The sequence below is a fragment of the Belonocnema kinseyi genome, chromosome 2 (assembly GCF_010883055.1).
Source record: "Belonocnema kinseyi isolate 2016_QV_RU_SX_M_011 chromosome 2, B_treatae_v1, whole genome shotgun sequence".
Lineage (NCBI taxonomy): Eukaryota > Metazoa > Arthropoda > Insecta > Hymenoptera > Cynipidae > Belonocnema > Belonocnema kinseyi.
In genome coordinates, this window is record NC_046658.1 from 139,194,839 (window position 1) to 139,205,517 (window position 10,679).

Consider the following 10,679-nt stretch of genomic DNA (forward strand, 5'->3'; position numbering starts at 1 on the left):
TTTTTTTTATTCAGTTTCATTTTCTATATATTTCATAGAATTCTTCTTATTTCCCGTAAATTCTTATAAATTTACTCTTTTTTTTTAAATAAATGGATTTTTTCGGTTAAAAAAATAGAAATAAGTAGAATTCTTTTGTGGTTTTGTTGTCATTAGTCACTTGTTTGTTTAGGAAGTAGTAGAGTTTCAAAGATTTGAAATGTTTTTAATATTATTTTTTTAGTATTCACCCTAAATTCTTTCGAATTTTTTTAATTCACTTGAATTCTTCTAAATTTACTCAATTTTCTTTATTTTTATGAATTTATTAAAAATTGTCAAAGTTTTTATTGAATTGATTTCGAAATTTTGTAAGCTTATCTTGAATCCTTAGGAATTTCAGCAAATACTTTTGAATATCCTTTAATTTTTCTAAATTCATTGCTGAACTCAATGGAGTTTTTTCATATTTTTCAATTGTTTTCATTTCACTTGCATTTTTTAAATTTGCCTTGAATTTTTGTGAATTTTATCGAATTATTCTCGTTTACCTTACATTCCTCTAAATTAATTTCAATTTTTTTTATTTTGTCAATTTTTATTTTCCATTTTATTTTTATTTGTTAGATTCAACATTTTTTTCCAATCATTTGAATTCTTTTCAGTTTTTGTAGTCATTACTCATTTTTTTGGTTATAGATTAGTAGAGTTTCAAAAATTTAAATGTTTTTAATATTATTTTTTGGCATTCAGTCTGAATTCTTATTAATTTACCCTGAATTCTTTCGAATTTTTTTCATTCACTTTAATTCTTCGAAATTTACTCAATTTTACTTAATTTTATGGATTTATTAAAAATTTTCAAAGTTTTTATTTAATTGATCTCCAATATTGTTAAGCTCACCTTGAATATTTTCTATTATTTTATTTATATTTATATATTATATATATATTTTTTTAAATTGTTTTCAATCCATTTGAATTTTTTTAAATTACCTCTGAATTTTTATGAATTTTATAGAATTCTCGTTTAGCTTGCATTCCTCTAAATTAATTCCAATTTTACAGAAATCAATAGGATTTGTTTTATTAAAATTTATTTCCCAATTCATTTGAATTCTTTTTTTTTAACTTTGGTCCCTAAATTTGATTTAATAAGGATTGTGAGGCCTGTGAATATTTCAAGTAGAACCAGTAGCGAACAAATTAGTTTCTCGATGAGACTAAGAATTGCCTTTATTGTAAAGAAAAAAAACGAGTACAATAACTTACAATTAGCGTCTTATAAATAATTTAAAATTCCATATTAACCTTGTACAATAGAATATTTTAAGAATCTTTTGATACAGTAGAGAGATTTCGACGAGCATAAATTATAAATAAATATTAAGCCATTGCAATAGCCATTTAATGCCTATGCGGACTAATATTTGACAAAATAAGTTGTTAATTACCACCGTCTTTTCCGTTCTTCACTAGATTTAAGTAAGCCTATCCGTCCGTCGATAATGTGAACCTAGATTTACAGAATTTTATTATGTGTTATTATCAAGAATAAGTCTAGCAATACATCGATATATTTTTACAATTTATTATGTAAATATCGATAAATCGTCGATTTAATCGGAGGAGCGCCTTCTATTTTTTAATTAATACAGGATCTCTACTCATCTGGAAAACCTGCAATTTTCAGGGATTTTAAATTTTTTATTCAGAGAATTTTTTCGAAAATTATACAATTTTTTTTAAAGTATAAATAACTATTTTCTGTTTTAACAATTTTTTCCAGTAATTTGTATAGTACTGGATTTATACTGATTTGATTAAAAGCAAACTTTTCATCATTTTGAGTAATTTCAGGAAAATTTATTTTGTTCAAAGTATAAAATGTTGAATCTTCAACCAAAAAATTAATTTTGTACAACATATTTTCAACTCTAAACCAAGCAATTTTTAACTAAAACAGTTTAAAAATTTTAATCAAGAACAGTTGAGTTCAATCGTAAAAGACGAATTTTCAACAAAACATATACATTATTTAACATAATAGATACAATAAAAAAATATTTGAATTTCTTTTAACAAAACAAAAAAATTTTAATAACGTAGTTCCACTTTCGTACCAAAATATATCTGAATATATTTTATTTTATTATATTTTGAATTAATTTTTAACAAAATAGTTCAATTTCATTTAAAAAAATAATTTTCTATTACAAAAAATTTTCAACATAATACATACACTTTAAAACAAATAGTTGAATTTTCAACAAAAAATACCAGTTTTCAACAAATTATATTTATTTTTAACCAAATAGTTGAATTTTTAATAAAAAAAATTAATTTTCTACAAAAAAAATTTAATGTGATACATTTTAAAACAAATGGTTGAATTTTCTCTCAGATTGTTAAAATTTAATTAAAAAAAAATAAATAAATTTCCAACAGAGAAGTTGAATTTTCAAGTATGAAAGATTTCTTAATCAAGAAAGAAAAATTTAACCAAATTTAGGAATTTACAAGCCAAATAAACAAATTTTACGCAAATAGTTAAATTTTTTAAGCCGGATAAGAAAATTTGTAAAAAAAAAAGATAATTTTCAAGCAAGTAGTTGAATATTCTACTAAATATTTGGATCCCTAAATAAAAAATTAATTTTCGACCAAAAAGTTGAACTTTTAACCAAAAAATTTAAATTTTTTATCGAAATACGGAAATGTTTAATTTTCAGTTTAAAAAAATAATTTAATAGTAAAAATGAATTTTTAACAACGTAATTTTACTTTCAACCAAAATTAATTTTCGATCTAAAAGATGAATTTTCAATAAAATATATGAATTTTTAACCAAAAAGTTGAATTTTCAATTAAAGGAAAAACATTTCTACAAAAAATAATAAAATTTTCAACATAATACATACATTTGAAAAAAATAGTTTAATTTTCAACTAAATGATTAATATTTGACCAATAAAAGTGATTTAAAATTTTTTTTTCAAATTAAAAACAGTTGAATTCAACCGATAAAAGATAAATTTTCAATAAAATATATAAATTTTTAACGAAATATTTGAATTTACAATTTAAAAAAATATCATTTTCAAGAATGCATACATTTTAAACAAATAGTTAAATTTTCGACGAGCGAAATGTAAATTTTCTTCCAAAGACGGAAAGGTTTAATTTTTAGTTTAAAAAAATAATTTAAAAGAAAAAAATGAATTTTTAACAACGTAATTTCACCTTCAACAAAAAAAGATTTTTTATTTTGGATCAAAGCAGTTTAATTCAACTGTAAAAGATTATTTTTTAAAACTTTGGTTAAATTCTCAACTAAAACAGATTAATTTTAAACCAAACAGTTGCATTTTTAAAGAAAAAATTTTATTTTTAACAAAAAGACAAGTTTTCAACAAAATACATGAATTTTTAACCAAATAGCTGAATGTTTAAACAAAAAAATTAATTTTTCATAAAAAAAATTTCAGCGTGATACGTACATTTTAAGACAAATAGTGGAATTTTTAATAAGAAAAATTAATTTTCTACGAAAAGAAAACAGAAAATGTTCAACATAATATATACATTTTTAAGTAAATAGTTGAATTTTCAACTAAAAAAAGATCATTTTTTAATCAAAAGTGGAAAAATACAAAACTAAAAATTAAACCAAATTATTACAAGTTTAATTTTTATACCAAAAATATGAATTTCGAAAGAAATTCGATAAACAGTTGACTCGTGTCTTGACAGAAAAAATCTCTCGGGTTTGAAAATTAAATTTGGTTGAAAATTTGTCTTTCTGGTTTGACAAATCATATCTTTTGGTAGAAGTTTTATCTTTTTTGTTAAAAATGTAACTTTTTATTTGAAAATTTATATATTTTTGATGAGGATTAAACTATTTTCTTGAAAATTCGCATTTTTTAGCTAAATTCCACTGTTTTTGTTTTAAAATTTGAATCTTTTTTTTGTTTGAAATATCAACTATTGCATTTTTCGGTTGGAAATTAACTTTTTTCTTGACGAAAAAATCTTGGTCTAAAAGCTAGCTTTTTTCTTAAAAATTCCTCTTTTTTCGTTTTGAAAATTCAGTTCTTTTTGTAGAAAATTAATCTTTTGCATTTTTAACAAAAAAAAAAAAGATTAAATTTGTAGGAAAGATTCGAATTTTTAATCCTAAAATACGAATTTTCAGCAAAAAAGTTTATTTTAAACCAAATAGTTAAATTTTTTACAAAATCGTTGAACATTCAAACTAAAAAGAGAAATTTTCTACAAAAAAGTTAAATTTTCAACACGAAAATATAAATTTTCAACAAAAAAGTTTATTTTCAAACAAATAATTCAATTTCCTACAAAATCTTTGGATTTCCAAAACTAAAACATAAATGTTCAAACTAAAAGGACGAATTTTCTCAGAAAAAAGTTTAATTTTGAATGTGAAAATATGATTTTTCAACAAAAATTGGTATTCAACCTAATAGTAAAATTTAAAAAAAATCGAATTTTAAACTAACATGACAAATTTTGTACAAAACAGTTAAATTTTCAACACGAAAATATGAATTTTCAACAAAAAAGTTTATTTTCAACTAAAATGTTAAATTTTCTACAAAATCTTTGAATTTTCAAAACGAAAATATAAATTTTTAATGAAAAAGTTTATTTTTAACCAAATAGTTAAATTTTGTACAAAATCGTTGAATTTTGAACAAAAAAGTTTGTTTTTTTCTACCAAATAGTTCAATTTCCTACAAAATCTTTGGATTTTCAAACCAATTTTCTACAAAAAAGTTACATTTTTAATGCGAAAATACAAATTTATAATGAAAAAGTTTATTTTTAACCAAATTTTGTACAAAAATGTTAAATTTTCAACACGAAAATATGAATTTTCAACAAAATAAGTTTATTTTCAACCAAATAGTTAAATTTTCTACAAAATCTTTGGATTTTCAGACTAACAAGACGAATTTTCTACAAAAAAGTTTAATTTTTAATATCAAAATATCGCTGAATTTTCAACCAAAGCAAATTAATTTTTACGGAAAAATTGGATTTTTAACAGGAAAAATAGATTAAATTTATAGAAAAACTTTCAATTTTTTAACCCAAAAATATTAATTTTCAACAAAAAAGTTTAATTTTTAATGCTAAAACATGAATTTTTAATGAAAAAGTTTATTTTCAACAAAATAGTTCAATTTTCTACAAAATCTCTGAATTTTCAACCCAAGCAAATTAATTTTTTTACAGAAAAATGGCATTTTTAACGGGAAAAACAGATTAAATTTATAGAAAAACCTTCATTTTTTTAACCCAAAAATATTAATTTTCAACAAAAAAGTTTAATTCCTAATGCGAAAACATGAGTTTTTAATGAAAAAGTTTATTTTCAACGAAATAGTTCAATTTTCTACAAAATTGCTGAATTTTCAACCAAAGCAAATTAATTTTTTTACAGAAAAATTGCATTTTTAGCGGGAAAAACAGATTAAATTTATTAAAAAAAACTTCAATCTTTTAACCCAAAAATATTAATTTTCAACAAAAAAGTTTATTTTCAACCAAATAGTTAAATTTTCTACAAAAAAGTTTAATTTTTAATGTCAAAATATGATTTTTCAAGAAAAAAGTTTATTTTCAACGAAATTGTTCAATTTTCTACAAAATCGCTGAATTTTCAACCAAAGAAAATTAATTTTTTACAGAAAAATTGCATTTTTAACAGGAAAAAACAGATTAAATTTATAGAAAAAACTTCAATTTTTTAACCCAAAAATATTAATTTTCAACAAAAAAGTTTATTTTCAACCAAATAGTTAAATTTTCTACAAAAAAGTTTAATTTTTAATGTCAAAATATGATTTTTCAAGAAAAAAGTTCATTTTCAACAAAATAGTTCAATTTTCTACAAAATCGCTGAATTTTCAACCAAAGAAAATTAATTTTTTACAGAAAAATTGCATTTTTAACAGGAAAAAAAAATGAAATTTATAGAAAATCCGTCAATTTTTTAACCCAAAAATATTAATTTTCAACAAAAAAGTTTAATTCTTAATGCGAAAACATGAATTTTTAATGAAAAAGTTTATTTTCAACGAAATAGTTGAATTTTCTACAAAATCGCTGAATTTTCAACCAAAGAAAATTAATTTTTTACAGAAAAATTGCATTTTTAACGGGAAAAACAGATTAAACTTATAAAAAAACTTCAATCTTTTAACCCAAAAATATTAATTTTCAACAAAAAAGTTTATTTTCAACCAAATAGTTCAATTTTCTTCAAAATCGCAGAGTTTTCAACCAAAGCAAATTAATTTTTTACACAAAAATTTCATTTTTAACAACAAAAAAAGATGAAATTTATAAGAAAAACTTCAATTTTGTACCCCAAACATATGAACTTTTAACAAGAAAATTGATTTTAACCAAGAATTCGAATTTTGTACCAATTTTCTAAAAAACCTGACAAAAATTTACAATTTTCAGGGAATATTTATCAACGGTTTGAGTAGAAACCCTGTATCACAACCGCTTTAATTTTACGATCCATGTGTTACCTTACCTACGGGATCGATTCGCAAATAAAAATTTTAGGGTGCACCTGTCTACAATGGATAATACAGCCTAGAGTGGATAATTATTAATTAAAAATACTAAAATACATTTAAAAAATTAAATTAAATAGTTAATTAAGACACTTTACGTGTTTAAAGAATTAAATTAATTTTTAAATTCTTTATTTTTTCTCTCAATTAATAATTATCCACTCTAGGTTTCATTATCCACTGTATCCATTCGTTTCTTGCGATTCGGTCCAAATATTTCTCGTGTATAATACCTTTTAGTTCTAGGAAATTATTTTTAGTGAATAACTTACAAAAAAACCTCGAAAGGAACATTAATTTATTACACAAAGGACTTTCAATTTTTCAAAAAAAAAACTTTTGTGTATTTTTGGTTTGTGTGGAATTTTATCCGCGCGAAAATTGTTTTACAGTTTTCATTTTACAAAAAGAATGCTAGACATTCCGGAAGCATTCGATAAAAGATTTTGCAATATCTTATCATTCATGCTCAAATGAAAAAGTTTGTTTTTATACGGACGAAAGAAAAATGTTTTTTGTTTGTTTGTTTGTTTTTTTTTTTTTGAGAGAGAGAGAGGAAAAGCAGATATTGTGCAATTGTAAAAATCGTCGAGTGTAAAGATAGACTGAGTTTCATCACATTTAGGATAAATCAATCAATAGCGATCTCAGAATTTTTTTCTAGCCTCATTTTTAAGATATTAGATTTATTTCAATTTTTAAGTGGGGAAATCTCCCTACAGAGGATATTTATTGATTAAGAGCACAAATAAAAGAAAAATCTTTTAGTTTATTTTTCTGTTATTAAGCAAGGAATTTTTATTTTTTATATCTGGAAAAACCTGGAATTTTCAGGGAATTTTTTCGAGATTGCACTTAAATTTTTTTATTTTCAATAGAAAATTAAATAACAATGTTTCTTCTTTGATAAAAGTACGCTTATATTACTGAATTTAACTATTTTAGTAGAAATTAATTTATTTGGTTGAAAATTTATTAAAAAGAAAAAAAATTTATTAAATTATATTATATTATTTATATGTTATATTTCAGTCTATAATATTCCATTTTTAAACCATTCAATTAACAAAATTTTAAGTTATTTTGATGTGTAAAGAACAATTGCACACCGATTATTCTTAAATAAAATTCGAGTAAATTAAAGATATATTTAGAAATTATGAAAAAATTTAAAATACGGCTTAATTTACAAAAAAATATGCATATTCGCAGATTTTGAATAAAACTTGAAAAGCTTTTTAAAATTTTTCAAAGGCTTCAAATAATAAAATACATTTCATAGGATAATTGAAGATGATTTTTTATTTAGAAAATTTTTTTCTTTAAGAGAATTTCGAAACAGATTTGGAAATATTTACAAAATTATTTATAAAAATTAAAAAATGTTAATTTAACAGTGTAACTGCATTTAATTTAAAATTTTTTAATTAAAAAAATGTTAGTAGTTTCCATTTTATAAGTTTTTGTAAGTAATTTTATTTGAAAATTCTTCTCTTTCATTGAAATTTAAACTATTTTGATGCAAATTCGGATTTTTTTATATGAAAATTAATACTTTTTTCAACTAAAAATTCAATTATTGTATTTTTTGGTAGAAAATTTATATTTTAAAATGGAAATTGGATTGTTTGCTTCAAAACTTGATTGAAATTTGTTCTGTCTCTGGATTGAAAAATCTTTTTTAATGTAAATTTGTATTTTTTGGTTGAATTCAACTATTTTATTAAAAATTCGTTTTTGTTTTGGTTAAAAATTAATTTTTTAAACTAAAAATATAAGTATTCTATTTTTGGTTGAGAATTCATCTTTAGATGAAAATTCATGTATTTTATTTAAAATTTAATCATTTTGTTGAAAACTCTTTTTTATCTTGTTTGATAAATAACTTTTTAAGAGAAAATTGATCTCTTTAGTTGAAAATTGAAATTCTTTGTTGACAATTTCTTTTTTTTTTTTTTGTACAAAATTAATCTTCTCGATTGGAAATTCATTTTTTGCTCGAAAATTCAACACTTTGGTTAAAAAAAAGTTCTCTCTCTTGACAGAAAAATCTTTTTTAGTTTAAAATTCGTATTTTTGGTTGAATTTAACTAGCTTTTTTTGAATTAAAATCTTTTTTGGTGGAAAATTCATTTACTTGTTTGAAACTGGAACTGCTTTCTAGAAAATGAATTTTTTTGTTTAATTTTTTCTGGTTAAGAATTAATTTTCTTAATTTAAAAAGTAAGTATTCTATTTTTGTTTGAAAATTTATCTTCTCTAGACGAAATTTCATGTGTTTTATTTAAAATTTAACCATTTTGTGGAAAATTCTATCTTATCGTGGCTGATAAATAATTTTTTAAGAGAAAATTTATCTTCTCAGCTGAAAATTGAAATTTTAATTAAAAATTCTACTCTTCTGTTGAAAATTCGTTTTTTTTTTGTTTGAAAATTAATTTTTTTCATCTGAAAATTTAACTATTTAATTTTTTGTTTAAAAAATCCATTTTCTTCAGTTGAAGATTGTTGTGTTTTGTTTTAAATTGATCATATTAGTTGAAAATTTATATTTTGTTAAAAATAATTTTTTTTTGTTGAAAATTAATTTTTTCTACCGAAAATTTAACTACTTGACAAATTTTAATATTTTGTTGAAAATTCTTTTTTATCTTGGTTGATTCTTAACTTTTTTAACTGAAAATTTAACTGAATTTTGAGTATAGGAAGGTAAAATAAAAATTCATTTTTATTTTTAAAATTCTTGTACTTCTAGGACAAATTCAAGAAATTAATAATGATCTTATTAGTATTTTTTATTTGAAACCTTTGTAAATTAAACATACTAATTAAATCAGTTATTTTTTCAAGTGAAAAATTCATTTTACATATTAATAGTACTATTTTTACACATTAAAATTTTTTTTAAATTGAAAAAAGCATTATTTATGATAAACTCGTGAAATTGTGTATATACTGCGAGTGAATTGTTTAAAAATGATAGCTGGAAAAAATCTGGAATTTACAAAAAAATTTTTTTCAGGTTTTCCCTGTATTAAATTAATTATTTTGCATATATTAATATGTTTAATTAATTATTATCCAGTGTAGGCTGCGTTATCCAATTTAGGGAGCTTTCCCCTATTATTTTATAATTTTACTCTTTAAACCTTCACAATAGAGCAGTATAATTTAAAATACAATCTACAAGGTACTTTTATTTTTTTCTATAGTTTCTTACACCACTGTGAATAATAGGTTTTATAACAAATTTTTATGTATAAATTGTACACAGCATTTTGTAACAAATATACGGAGTATTGAGCATGGCAAAATATTTGTTATATAAATTTTCCTATCTAAAAATATAAGGTTTAGGTTTGTTCTTTTAAATTTTCTGGAATATTTTTAATTACAATTTTCGAATGAGGAATTTAAATTCTGAAAAATTTTCTAAAAGAGAAAATTTTAATGGTAAAAGATTCTTTAGTAATTGAGGCAACAATTTGAACAAATTTCCGGAAAAATATGAATTATTTCGAAGTTTTGAAAAGATCCAAAAATAATTTACAATTTCTAAAAATTTAAACAAAATGTACATTTTTGATGATTTTGAAATAAAAATTTGAAGCTTTTTAAGGATTTTAAGAAGGTTTTTTGATAATAATTTTTTTTTCTTAAAATTTCAGGGAAAATTGTAATTCACTTCTTATGTTGCAAAATTACTTTTAAAGCAAAATGTTCTATTTTGTAAGATTACAAAATTTGAGAATATATTCGAATAAATTTAAAGGATATTTAGAAGTTTTAAAAAGATACAAAAATAAAGGATGCCTGAAAAATTCCGAAAAATAAGATTTTCGATACTGTAAAATTATCAAATTGGAAAATTTCCTAATAATAAAATTCCCGAATTGGAAAACCTCCGAATTGGAAAGTTCTCGAATAATAAAATTCACGAAAAATTAATTTCCTGAATAATAAAATTCCCGAATAATAAATTTCCAGAACAACACAATTCCCGAATAATAAAATTCCAAAAATATTAAAATTTCCGAATTGGAAAATTCCCTAATAATAACATTCCCGAATTCGAAAACTCCCGAA